Source organism: Dendropsophus ebraccatus, chromosome 4, assembly GCF_027789765.1.
Source record: "Dendropsophus ebraccatus isolate aDenEbr1 chromosome 4, aDenEbr1.pat, whole genome shotgun sequence".
Classification (NCBI taxonomy): domain Eukaryota; kingdom Metazoa; phylum Chordata; class Amphibia; order Anura; family Hylidae; genus Dendropsophus; species Dendropsophus ebraccatus.
In genome coordinates, this window is record NC_091457.1 from 26,062,580 (window position 1) to 26,075,892 (window position 13,313).

The 13,313-nt window shown below is 42.3% G+C and overlaps 1 protein-coding gene across 5 annotated transcripts in view; it reads left to right on the forward strand.

Annotated features, from left to right (window-relative positions):
* Window positions 1-13,313, forward strand: part of SIPA1 (signal-induced proliferation-associated 1) — a 64,990-nt gene that overhangs the window by 19,594 nt on the left and 32,083 nt on the right. The window contains exon 1 of one of the 5 annotated variants that reach the window (XM_069965301.1): window positions 8,358-8,445. The exons of 3 other annotated variants lie outside the window; for them this stretch is intronic. The gene's annotated coding sequence lies outside the window, so the exon portion shown is untranslated. Of the gene's footprint in view, window positions 1-8,357; window positions 8,446-9,649; window positions 9,714-13,313 lie in introns of those variants that run through there. One more of the 5 variants, XM_069965302.1, reaches the window with a different exon arrangement.

Here is a 13,313-nt window from a genome sequence, read left to right on the forward strand (position 1 = left end):
TCGGGTATTTATGAACTTTATTATTTTACACTAGACAAGGGCTGCACGGACATCGCTAACAATGGTTAGGCCATGTAATAAGTAAATGAGCACTGATCTAGCAGATCGGCGCTCGTTTGCATTATTGATCGGGCCCTTATGTCTGAGACCTGATACAATCCTGAAATACAGTCATGGGGACTGCATGGCAGCACGCATTCCTACTTGGCTGTCAATCAAAGGCAACACGTTCACTTCATTAGTCCATGAAGCAAATGAGTCGGATGTTCTGCCGGCTGGTGGATGTATCCCAGGATCGCAGCAGGACTCATAAGTGAGATCCAGTGTGATCATTAACTTTTGACCTGTCTGATGGCTTCTTAAGGGTACGCTCACACTTACCAGATCTGCAGCAGATTTCATTTAAATAACTGAACACAGCATCAAATCTGCTGCGGATCCTGTAGGTGTGAACGCACCCTAAAGGATACTGCAAATGACACTAATGGTTTAAGGTTCCTACAAAATCATATTTGGAGTCAGCAGTTGCATACAGTTAGGATCTGTTCGGCAAAGGGTAAAATAAAGTAACCCTACATACAATGGCTCCATAAAGGTTGGGGATATCTATTGGCCACAGGCCAACATACTACTTCTTCATTTCCTCTATGGTATGTCTCTGACAGAAGGTCAAAAGGTCCCCATACATAACAGAGTGGATTCACCTTGTGCACTGGAGTCATACATTGGTAGGATTTCCTGATGTAAATCTCTTGACAGATGTCTGTATGGTGGCAGTGGCTGCCCCTATCTTCCGCTGTTAAAGAAATTCTATTGTGTGGTATAGATTTTGTGCACAGTGCCTTTGGATAGAATAGTATAGTCATTTATGCTATTCTAACCAGCAAAAAAAAAAAAAGTATGATGATATACAGTTTTCCGGCCCAACAAATGCCACTAGGACACTCTTTTTATCTATGGATGCAGACATATGCTGAATATGTACTGTATACCCAGTGTGAGGCCATGTTCACACAAAGTATGTTTTGTTTAAATCACAGCCGTTGTTGTAACAACGGCCGTGATTTATGCAAAACATACGTTGTATGTGCATGAATGGAATCCCGGCCAGAGCGTATACACAGTATACGCTCTGGCCAGGATTCTAACTCACATCAGTTTTGTGCGGCCACTATTCATTGAATAGTGGCCGCACCAACATATCAGGTCACACAATGGAGCATGCGGCTCCACCCGCACCCTTCATTGTGTGCAGCGGTGAATTGGGATTGGGGTGCACACGGATGCACCCGCATACGAATTTACCAGAAATGAAGATCATCCGGCCGGTACTGCAGCTGGGATGATCTTCAGTAACACCGGCTGGGTCACAGAACGGCCGGTGGTTATACGCTGTTTGAACATGGCCTAAGACTGTCTGAAGAGCCCAACAGTTATGAATATATCCATTGACCAGTGGGAACCTTCTCAGTATTAGCTGTAAAATGAAAATAACTACAAAAAATAAAATAAAAAATACAAAATAAAATAAAGAACTACTTTACTAAATTTACTAAATAAAGTCAGGATTAGAGAATCAATGTTGGTGCGTTTGGGCCACAATAGACTTTTGTTTTATTATTTGATGAAGTAGAAAGAGGAATGAGAGTAGTGACGCTTAACGCTCCTTCCATCTTCTCCTCAGGAGTTAATCACATAATAACCCGAAAGGGCTGTGCTGTAAATCTCTTGCTACCATGTACAATTGGTTTATCTTAATGACTATGTTTTAACACTGTTGTATCCAGAGTCCCTTACTGTGTCAGATTAGTATGTATGACAGTAGTTACACCTTCACCTCCTTGAGGACTCTAATAATCCAGCCGGTTACGGTAATTTGGTTTATTGACCTCTTTCATTGTTTATTGTCCGTCTACAAAAATAAGCACAATTATATAGTCAACTAAGGAAAGTACCGTATGTGACACGAGGAATGGGGAGGAAGCATGGCCTAGCATGTCAGAACAATAGGAGCAGGGAAGAAATTGGCCTATTCTTTTTTTTTTTTTTTTTTTTTGGAAATCTACTATCTTTTTTTTTCATTCTTTATGCTTCCACCATTTCCTTAATTATATTTAACCCCCCTTCCCAACTGAACTACAGGCTACAACCCCCCTTTTGAACCAGTCCAATTCCCCCCAGGGGGCAGTATTGCCCACTTTGGGAAAGGGTACTTTAAAGTGACTCTGTACCCACAATCTGACCCCCAAACTGCTGGTACCTTCGGATAGCTGCTTTTAATCCAAGATCTGTCCTGTGGTCCGTTCGGCAGGTGATGCAGTTATTGTCCTAAAAAACAACTTTTAAACTTGCAGCCCCGTGCCAAACGGGAGTATCTGTGCCCTAACTTTGCACCGCCCCTCCGTCCCTCCTCCCCGCCCTCTCCATCTTTAGGAATGCTGCAGGCAGATTGCCTCCTATTCCCCACTTGTGGAAGCCCGGCACACGGGCTTGATCGTTAAGCACCTGTGCAATTTTCAGCATGGAGAAAATGTTCCACTGGCATTCCTAATGATGAAGAGGGTGGGGAGGAGGGACAGAGGAGTGGTGCAAAGTTAGGGCACAGATACTCCCGTTTGGCACAGGGCTGCAAGTTTAAAAGTTGTTTTTTAGGACAATAACTGCCCCTGCCTAAGGGACCCCGGGACAGATCTTGGATTAAAAGCAGCTATCTGATGGTACAAGTGGTTTGGGGAGGTCAGATTGTGGGTACAGAGTAACTTTAAATAGACCATGGTTTCAACATAGTTTGCATAAATCTTTAGTTAATATAAGAAAAGTTATTATTATACCTTATCCGAGAAAAAATGGTGTTTTCGCTTCATTCCTGCTCATCCCATCTGAACTTACCATTTACTATACAAAAACATTGTAAGAGGCATCAGGTTATATGTTGCCCATAGATGTTTATTAACAAGCAAGGGAGAGAGGAGAGTGACTGCAGACATACTACAAGAGTTTACATTGCTTGTTAGATATCACCATAGAGCTTAGTTTACATTGCGCAATACTGCTCTATAATGTTCTCCATGCTGCTGCTGTTTCTGAGGGTGTGCTATAGAGAATCCCCTCCTCTGTGTTGTGGTTGGCCAGCAGCTGTCTGAGGATAAATGTTTAGGATACAGGCATGCTCGCTGGGTCAACAAGCGGTGTGTTGAAACTGTCCAGGCCCCAAATGTCGTAGGTCTTGTTGTTGAATCAAAAAAGGTTATCCAGCAATAGAAAAAGGAGGGAAACCACATAGAGTAACACTCAGTTCATAGTTGTATTATATGAGGAGATTTATTTTAGCCACAGAATCTTTTTGTGAACTTAACTTTTCTCATAAGATAAAGTAATGTTCTGTGCATTGCTTCCTTATTGTCCGGACTGCTCTCCGCATCGCCCCCTACTCCCGAATATGTGCTAATTTGGGGTATTGAATAGTGAACAATAGCAACATTATGATCATGTTCTCCTGAGAGAAAGTTGTTACTTGGCAAGGAAGAGAATTGTTTTGATTGGATGAAGACGACCACGAGCAGATGGAAGAACCCAAGTCATATGAGACAATTGTATTTAAAACGGAGGGCGTCGCGGTAGCTTATTATAATGTCTGGGGGCATGCACTGGTATATTGCCATGTGGGGCTTTACATATTGATTGTCGGCAGAAAAAGACCACTGGGTCCATCTAGTCTGCCCTATTAGTATTTCCCTTCTTTTAATCTTAGGATAGATGTATGTTTATCCCAGGCAGGTTTACATTCTGTTATTGTAGATTTACCAACCACATCTGCTGGAAGTTTGTTCCAAGCATCTACTACTCTTTCAGTAAAGTAATATTTTCTCATGTTGCTTCTGATCTTTTCCCTAACTAACTTCTCACTGTGTCCTCTTTCCTCATTCTTGAGTTGTTGTTGTTTTTTTTTTTTTTTAGAAAAACTTCCCCCCTGAACCTTATTTAGTCCTTTAACATATTTTAAGGTCTCGATCATGTCCCCCCTTTCCCTTCTTTCCTCCAGACTATACAGATTCAAATCCTTAAGTCTTTCCTGATATATTTTATACCTCACACCCTCCACCAATTTTGTGGCCTGTCTTTGGACCCGTTCTATTTGATCAATATCGTTTTGTAGGTGAGGTCTCCAGAACTGGACACAGTATACAGATGTGATGTCACTAGAGCTCTATACAGCGGTACCACAATCTCCCTAATCCTACTGGTTATACCTCTAGCTATACAGCCCAGCATACCATTATAAACCCCAGCATGCGATTTGCTTTCCCTACCACCTGGTTGCACTAGTGACTCATTTTTAAGGCTGTCAGAAAACACTACCCCTAAATCCTTCTCTTCTGAAGTCAACACAGAACTGCCGATATGATACTCGGATAGAGGATTCCTCCCTCCCCAAGTGTGTTATTTAACCTTTGAAAACAATATAGCACCTAAAAATAGTGGATAGCAGATAATTCCCTTTCAGCTCTTTATATCTGTTACTAACTTAGATTGTTTATATGTTTTTTGGCTGAGTTGCAAACCAATTCAGAATGTATTGATCTATAGAGAACAGATGATACGGAACATTGTACTAAATGTATTAATCTATAGAGAACATTGTACTGTTGCTTTCCTCTGACTGTATTGATCTATAGAGAACATTGGATTGTTGCATTCACGACCTCCAGCAGATTTCATTGGCAATTAATCAAAATAAACATAAAGCGTGGACTGGTAGACACGTGGCACGTAGCCTCCTCTCTCTGAAGGCAGCCATTGTCTGCTATGAATCATTCATGAACCTGCATTATCTCTTACCGAGTGAATTCACCGGCCTTGTTATCATTAATAATGGCCGCTTTTACTAAAAAGTAATGAAGTATCAATAACAAGGCAAAAACAGCACATGCAGAGAAGATGCTTCCCTCAGCGTGATGGATTAGGTGCAGGGTATGTGGCGGCGTGGTGTATGGAAGTCAATGATGTTAGCGGCTTGTGGTTATAAGTCGCCATGTACATCAAACAAATTTCTCTAGATTATGAGGCCAAAAGCATTTGTGTAAATACAGAAGTACAAAACCAATGGAAACCAAAAATGTAATAAAAATCCTATGACAACGTCATGGTCTATCTGAAAGTATAGGTCTCTCCCGACTTTCCACCAGCATGTGTATGGATTTTGCACGCAGGATACGCATTGCACAGCTGAATGCGGCAACAAAACACACAGTTCATCAGGCTGCGAATGTATGTGAACTATTTCAGTACTGCGTATAGAAAAGAATGGCGCCCTGTCCTGGGAATCAGAATGTCTCTGATGTACTCTCCACCATTGGTCACACTTTGCTCCGGATGAGGTTTTCTGTTTGTTCAGTAGCTTTAGTTTATGTCCCTTATCGCTGTGTATCTGTTAGAAGTAGGGATGAGTGAACCGGCTGAGGTTCGGGTTCATATGAACCTGAACTATCGGCTTCTGATTCCCGCTCCGTGGATAGGGTGGATACAACCTTGAGGACTGCCTGGAAAACTGGGATACAGCCACAGCCATAGGCTGTATCCCAGTTTTCTAGGCGGTCCTTAGGCTGTATCCACCCTCTCCACGGATCATGCCCCTTCCTCACTCCCCCTCCCATCCAGTACAGGGAGCTCTTAAACCAAAGCAATGCTCTTAAACCAAGTCACAATTTTAAAAAACTGTGAGCTCCTGAACCAAAACGCCAAGCTGTGAGCTCCTGAACCAAGTTACTCTTAAACCAAGGTACCACTGTATAGTATAATATATAGTATAGTATGTATATTTATTGCCTTTATTGCATTGTGTATATTATTTATAGATAACGGAGTAGTCATTTGTGTATTGAGAGGGTTATGAACTGTATAATACACCTCTATGTGCTCCTATGAATCACTCTGTGAAGGGAAGCAGTGGGCACTATCAAGGCGCTGTAGGCCTGGTACATCGCCGCCTCTTGTAAGATGATTTGTATGTTCCAGCTTTGTACACTACTTTGCATATATGAAGTTTTACAGAACTTCCTCTTTATGAACCATAAACTAGTTTAGCTGGGACAGGGAATGGAATATGAAAGTAAGAGAAGAGAACTGTATACTAGACAGGATAGCAGACTCCACCTCGCGGTGAATAGGTCACACTGGACAAATGAAATTGGGCGTCGTGAGAAAGTTGTGGCGATTCTCTTAAAAATATTTTCGTGACATTAAGAATCTGAAGAAAGACTTTAGAAGAATTCCTGTGCAAGAGCCTTGATTCCGAAACGTTTTATGCAACCGTTCCGCAAGTGATACTGTGGCGCTCCCTGTCGGCGGTTTTACATGTTTTACAGCTAAATATTTATAACTATTTTATAACTAACAGAGGGACATTTTAAGGGGTTTTCTTTAAAGGGGAGGTCCGAGGCTGCTGCACTTTTTGGAAAAAACAGGGATGGGGGGAATATAATAACCACCACTGCTCACCCGTTCCTGTGCCAGTCTAGCGCCTGATTGCCGCTCCAGGACCCCCGCCGGCCTCTAGGATCTTCTTCTCTGCTGATGTCATAACCCGGCTGATGGACAGCCAGCTCAGCCAGTCAGGGACTGGGACGGGACACTCCAGTGACTGATCTGCTTAGTGGGCTGTCCATCTGTCGGGTCGGCATTTTCCCCCGAGTTGTGATGACGTCATGAAAATGCTTTTCAGATGGGGGTCCTGATTTTGGTCAGGCGGCGCATCACGGGAAAAGGGAGAAACATCGATTATGGTCAATTTTACCCCTTCCTCCTGACAAAGGTTTTTATGGCTGGACTTCTCCTTTAAAGCTTAAAAAAAAACATGGCCACTCTTGCCCTTGGTTTGGGTATGGGGCTTTGCAACTGAGTTCCATTGAAGTGAATGAGCTGAATTGTAATATCACACAACCTGAAGACAGGAGTGCCGCTGTTTTTGCAAGAAAGTATCTGTCCTTTAGTTAATCCTGGATAACCAGGATAAGTATATATGAACAAGGGAGGTATGTGTGTGTGTGTGGGGGGGGGGGGGGGGCAGCGTTTGTATTTTCTATTTTGGAAAAAAATAGAAAATGATGGCAGAGGGACACAGGGCACTGGAGTGACACTGAGCATCCCTCTACCATCATCCTCTCCAGCAGACACAGCCCGCACAGCTCTGGGAGTCGGGTCGTGACATCACCATGTTATCCAGGAAGTGACATCACCATGTTATCCAGGAAGTGAAGCCTTGATGCAGTAGTAAGTGCAGGGAATAAAGCACTTTATTAGCATTTCCTGTAATTAGTGTATATTGGTGATTTGTATAACTTTTGGGGGGCAATACAATACTTTAATAACAATTTTCAATGGACTTCTCCTTTAACTATGATTTTAACTATGGTGGGTGGATAGCCGCAGAGCCACTAAAAGGCTCCGGCCTTCTCCCAGTCTTCTTGCAATCAACAGCTGGCCATTAACACGTGTTCTGTTTACATAGAGAGATATGTGTCTGATAATGATAAATTTTACCGCCCATCAAAAGATCCAATCGGCTGATGAGAAGGTCAGTATTTTCCCTCATTGGCTGATCGCTGGTGCGTGTACATGGGCTGATTATCAAACATATGAGCGTTTCTAGGAACACTCTTTGCCGATAATCGGCCTATGTAAAAGGGCATTGGACTCTAAGCGTCCTTACTAGAGATCAGCGAACCTCGAGCATGCTCGAGTCGATCCGAACCCAATCGTTCGGCATTTGATTAGCGGGGGCTGCTGAACTTGGATAAAGCCCTAAGGCTATGTGGAAAACATGGATATAGTCATAGGCTGTATCCATGTTTTCCAGACAACCTTAGAGCTTTATCCAAGTTCAGCAGCCCCAGCTAATCAAATGCTGAACGTTCGGGTTCAGATGGACTCGAACCCGAACCCGGTTCACTCATCTCTAGTCCTTACATTTACTTAGACCAGGGGAGTAAGTATAGGGGTTTTGGAGTGGTAGGCCAAAGGCCCCTCAGCCACACAAATAGACATCAGTATTATAAATGGCACGTAGTAGATGATGGACCAAGTTGCAGATTTTGCATCAGGGTCGAGGATCAACTAGTCATGTCTAGTACCAGCACTTTATTAATGATAGCATGTACTGCAGTAAACCAGGGCTAAAGGTGACGGCTATACTGCCACCGTCACATTATACTTCAGCTTAGTTTTAGGACTCTATTTACGTAGGTTTCATTATTTTGCTTCCTCGTTAAATTGTCTCTAAACTTTCAGTTCCCCTCCGGCGCTCATGAACCACAAGGTTTTGGTGTTTTCTCTGTCGCATGCACTCATTCGCCTTAGCGTCTTAAATACAAGACTGCTTGTGTTACTTGCTTTCCTTGCCTGGTGTGACACCTGATGTTATCTCTGCAGATTCATTGCACATTAACGGTAAATATTATTTCTGATTTTTTTTTTTCCTATTTTGCAATTTCGGAGCATTTGACTCATAGCCTCCCGTCTCTAAGGTGACATCAAGGTCTTTCCGTGCAGTGTCTATTCTAATGGATTTCTGTAAGCAATGACTTTAGGTCACACTATTACAATAGGATAGATAAAACAAACTTATCTGCAAACTTTTAGAATTTTCGAATCATTAGCTTATTCTGAAGAAGGTCGAAATCTACAGACTGGTGTTGTATAAAGGGTTGGTGTCGGAAAATAGATTCCCAACCTGACTGCATTGGGAATTATATCTACAGATAAGTACAGATAGTATTGGGCTTAATTCAAGGCGTGTTTCCTCATTGTTTTTGTCTTTTTGAAATGTTGTAATGTTTAACAGAAAATGGAAGGAAATGTCATTGCAATTTAAATGTCATGAACATACTTCTATACATGGAATTTTCTGCATTATCATTTCTATATCATTCTAGGGTAGACCCACCTGCTTGTATGTTCATCAACAGAAACGTAGACTAGACAGTTTAAATAGGCACTGTCACTTTATAAAAAAACTTTTGGCAATGTCATAGAGGAAGGTCAAAAGTTTTGAACAGATGGGATCTGACTCTCGCGTTCCATTGTGTGCAGTGGGGAATTCAGATGCTGGCGCACACTGATGCGCCCGCATCTGAATTCAGTGGCAGTGAAGATCATCCGGCCAATACTGCAGCACTCGCGGGATGATCTTCTCTGACACCGGCAGATGGGTTACCCGGCCGGGTCATGGAACAGCCTGTGTCTTACGCCATGTCAACATGGCCTACCAATGTGCCAGACTTATTCCTGTGGCTTAGACTGTATGATAGCTCACCAGGATAATGCACCAGGAGTATGCAGCAGAGTTTTGGCACATATATGGCACCCGCTATCACATATTACGCCATGACTCTTTTATTAAGATCACGTGCCCTTTTCAGATTCATGAGAAAAATGGTGAAATGTCTCTAAAATGCGTCACATTTTTATCCTTCATGTGAACCCAGCCTTATTGCTGTATTCAGACTGGGCTCTTATTTGTGTTTTTTGCAATGTTGCATTATTATATCTTATAAATCATCAACAAATCTGTTCATTTCTGATCACTTTTAGGTGAAAACTGATGTCAATTTGTCACCAGATTTTAGATCAGATTAAAAAGGCGTCAAAAAGTGAGAACCGTGGCTACCACAGTCTGCGGTGATGTAATACAACATATTGCGTAAAGAGAACCTGTGGTCAGTCCAAGATTTTTTTTTTCTTTTTTATAACATTTTCTCGCCTATAACATTTCTTAACAGTGTTTTTACTTTCTTGCTCCCCCCTTGAGCCCAAGATTTAGTCATTTTCTTTCTTTGATCACAATTGCATCCGTTTTTGCATCCATTTTTCCCCCCATTAAACGGATACATTAAAGGAGAGGTCTGGTGGATTATATAAAATCCAGCAACAGGCAGGGGTAGGGGGGAAATTGGTTGCAAGTATTACTTTACCTCTCCTCGTGCCCGCGGTGAGCGGCAGGACTGGCTGCAGGTCCCCCGCCAGGCTCCGGGATCTCCGGAGTTGACAGATCACGACCCGGGACAGGTCTTTTTTCCCTGAGTCGTGACGTCATCACAACTGTGGAAAATGCCTTCCGGCGGGGGTCCTGCAATCGGTCCAGCACAGGGAGGGGTAAGTCAGTACTAATCAATTTCCCCCCCTGTCGGCTGCAGGATTTCATAATCCACCGGGCTTCTTCTTTAGGGCCAGTTCACACGGATTTAAGCCTCCGTGTCATATAGGCAGTGTATGGGAGGGCTCGCGCGCCGTCTCTCTCTTGGAGCGGAGAGAGGAGGCCCGCAAGCCCTCCCATAGACTGCCTGTATGACACAGAGGCCGGCGGGATTCCATGGCGGAGAGTTCCGCCGCGGAATTCCGACAGTTTTACTCAGTGTGAACTGGCCCTTAAACGGACTGCAGAAATACAGTGTGGCCCTACCCTTTCCTTTCCCTCCCATCTGACTATTAAGTAAAAAGTACAGACAGTCAGCCAAATAGTAAAACCTTACATGCCAGGAATGGGAGGCTGTAGCAAGAAACTAAATACGCAGCTGTACCTAACGCTATACAATCATATAGGAAACTCATATATTTTTTTTGGACTCACCACAGATCCCCCTCCAAATCTGCACATCACCTTATGTCTGTCCCCAAAAGACCTAGCAAAAGCTGTGACCCTCAGGGCACATGTCCTACAGTGGCTGTAACATAGGAAATACAGTAATACGTGGCAGCCATTCAGATGAACACATACAGAGCAGCTCTTTGTCCTTGCTCATAGCAGGATACCTCCTTTATAATATCCATATGCCTTAATATGTCATACAGACAGGGGTTGTTTCAGAAGATAATTCCTTTAAATTCTCAGATATTCTGTTACCGCAGTTAGAGAGTCCTGATAATACTCCTGCAGGGCTGCACTATTATATCACTGAACCGTTCTCAGCCTAAGGGGAGAGATCTCATTAATAACAATATATATATATATATATATATATATATATATATATATATATATATATATAATATTTATATTATACAATATATGATGGAATTGCTGACTAAGCAATGATCCTATATGTTCTGCTGGTTGGCCATTATAAACAAGAAGTTTTTGTTCTCTTTTTTATAACCACAATTGCTTCATATTTCTTCCATGACAGGAAAATAATTTACAGATTCATTAGAATTTGGTGTATTTTTCTCAGGCTTTGCTATGTTCTGCGCCTGCAAGAAAGTGCAAGCAGCAGTGTCTCGAGCGAGGGGGCGTTTATTGTTAAAGAAAATCTGCGGTCCCTCCTGATCTGTCTGTACTTGTATTTCCCATAAAATAACAATTCTGGAACATCCTTTCTTATAGCTTTGTGTTGTGCCGTTCCTTTGTTATTCTTACTAAAACTTTAGCCAACTGGGTGTTACCCGTTGGGGGAGTGTCCCTAGACTGTGTTGGAGACTATCCAATCAGAGCTGACAGTGCCAGACAGTGTACTGCTACACCCCCAATTGGTAACACCCAGTTGGCTATTTAGTAATACATGCCTAGGAATAATAGAGGAATTGTACCACACAGAACTAAGAAAGATGTTCCAGAATTGTTATCTGAGAAATACAGAATAAGGCCATGTTCAGACTGCGTATGAGACCGGCCGTTCCGAAACGGCCGGCCTCAGAAAAGATCACTACCGGCCGGATGATCCTTAGCGCCGTAGAGTTCTGATGCGGGGGCATCCGTGCACGCCCGCATCAGAACTCCCCACAGCACACTATGGAGCATGTGGCCAGAGCCGCTCTCTCCATAGTGTGCACTGACAAGGTTTTCTGCAGCCGCTATTCAATATATGACATGTCAGTTGTTTGCGGCGCCGCTAGGGATCCCGGCTGGAGCATATACTATGTGTATACACTCCGGCCGGGATCCCATAGACAGCAAGGTAACGTATATTTTCATAATAATATTTATAAAAATATACGTTGTGTGAACATAGCCTAAGGGTTTACTAAACCCTACAAAAAGGTCAGGAGAGGTCAGGGGCCTTTTTTCAATGAATTATTGCCTGTTACCCCAAAGGGGTTGGGAAATTAAAGAGATCAGGGTGCAGCCTGAGGCAATATATTCATCTTGCCTCATGGAAGTGTTGTTAATGGTATTCAATCTGTACTAGACTGTAGTGTGTCTGCTCCAAATAATTTTTTATATATATATATATATATATATATATATATATATATATATATAATGAGGGACTACTCTGACACATTGTAAAGGAAGAACCCGTTTATTATAAGTGTTACTACACAAGATTATAAAGCAGCAAGAAGCCAGAACAAAGAGGGGAGTAATAAAGACTAGGCTATTATTCGCCAGGGACAGGTTCCTCTTTTGCATACTAACTTGACATCGGCGCCATCTTTAACAATGAAATCTACAGAATTGTCTTAATTTCCACAAGGCTATTATTTAAAGAAGAGAGCAGCTTTGTCACTTGTTGTCACTTTGGTATAAGTATATAACCTGCATATTGATTCATATATGATTGAACAAAAATGGGTGAAAAAAGATGGATTGTAAATTCACAGGATTGGTGCAAATGTAGCCAAGAACAAGATTTGCATAGAGTTTGTATGTCTCCCCCCCTTCTTGCATGGGCTTCCTCTCATGTATAATGTATACAGACGGTATGTTCATACATGCAGATCTGAGTCAGAACCTGAAACCCACCTGCAGCAAATCAACACTCTTAGGCTATGTTCACACACCGCCAAAATGACGTCCGTTTTTTGTTGGATGGCTGTCATTAAACTGTGAATAATGTCCGTTATTCGTATATTGACAGCCATTGGTTGACCCTGAGTGAGTTCCCAAATGACGGAAGTACAGGCACTTTGTTGAATAGGGTGTGCTCATTGGCCAAAGTTTTAATCTCCCAGTATTGGATGGGGAAATAATTTGCTTTGGGGTAGATTATACTGGAATTGGCTGGACAATGCATGATGTCCTTTTTTATGACTTTGTATTAAAATAAAAATAAACCTTCAGAATCTAAAAAAGGGGGAAAAAAAAGTCCATTGGTTTAAAGTAACATCTGTTTTTTGCCATTAATTGAAGGCCATCCAATAAAAACAGCTGTCATTTTGATGGTGTGAACATAGCCTGATATGGTAATAAGCCATCTATACAATAGGCCCATGTCTGTCAGTGTGTTTCAGATAGGGAATTTAGAGTTGTGGGCACAGGAACTGATATTAATGATGACTATCTTTTTACAGCTCCTCGGTATATGTTGGTGCTCTATAAG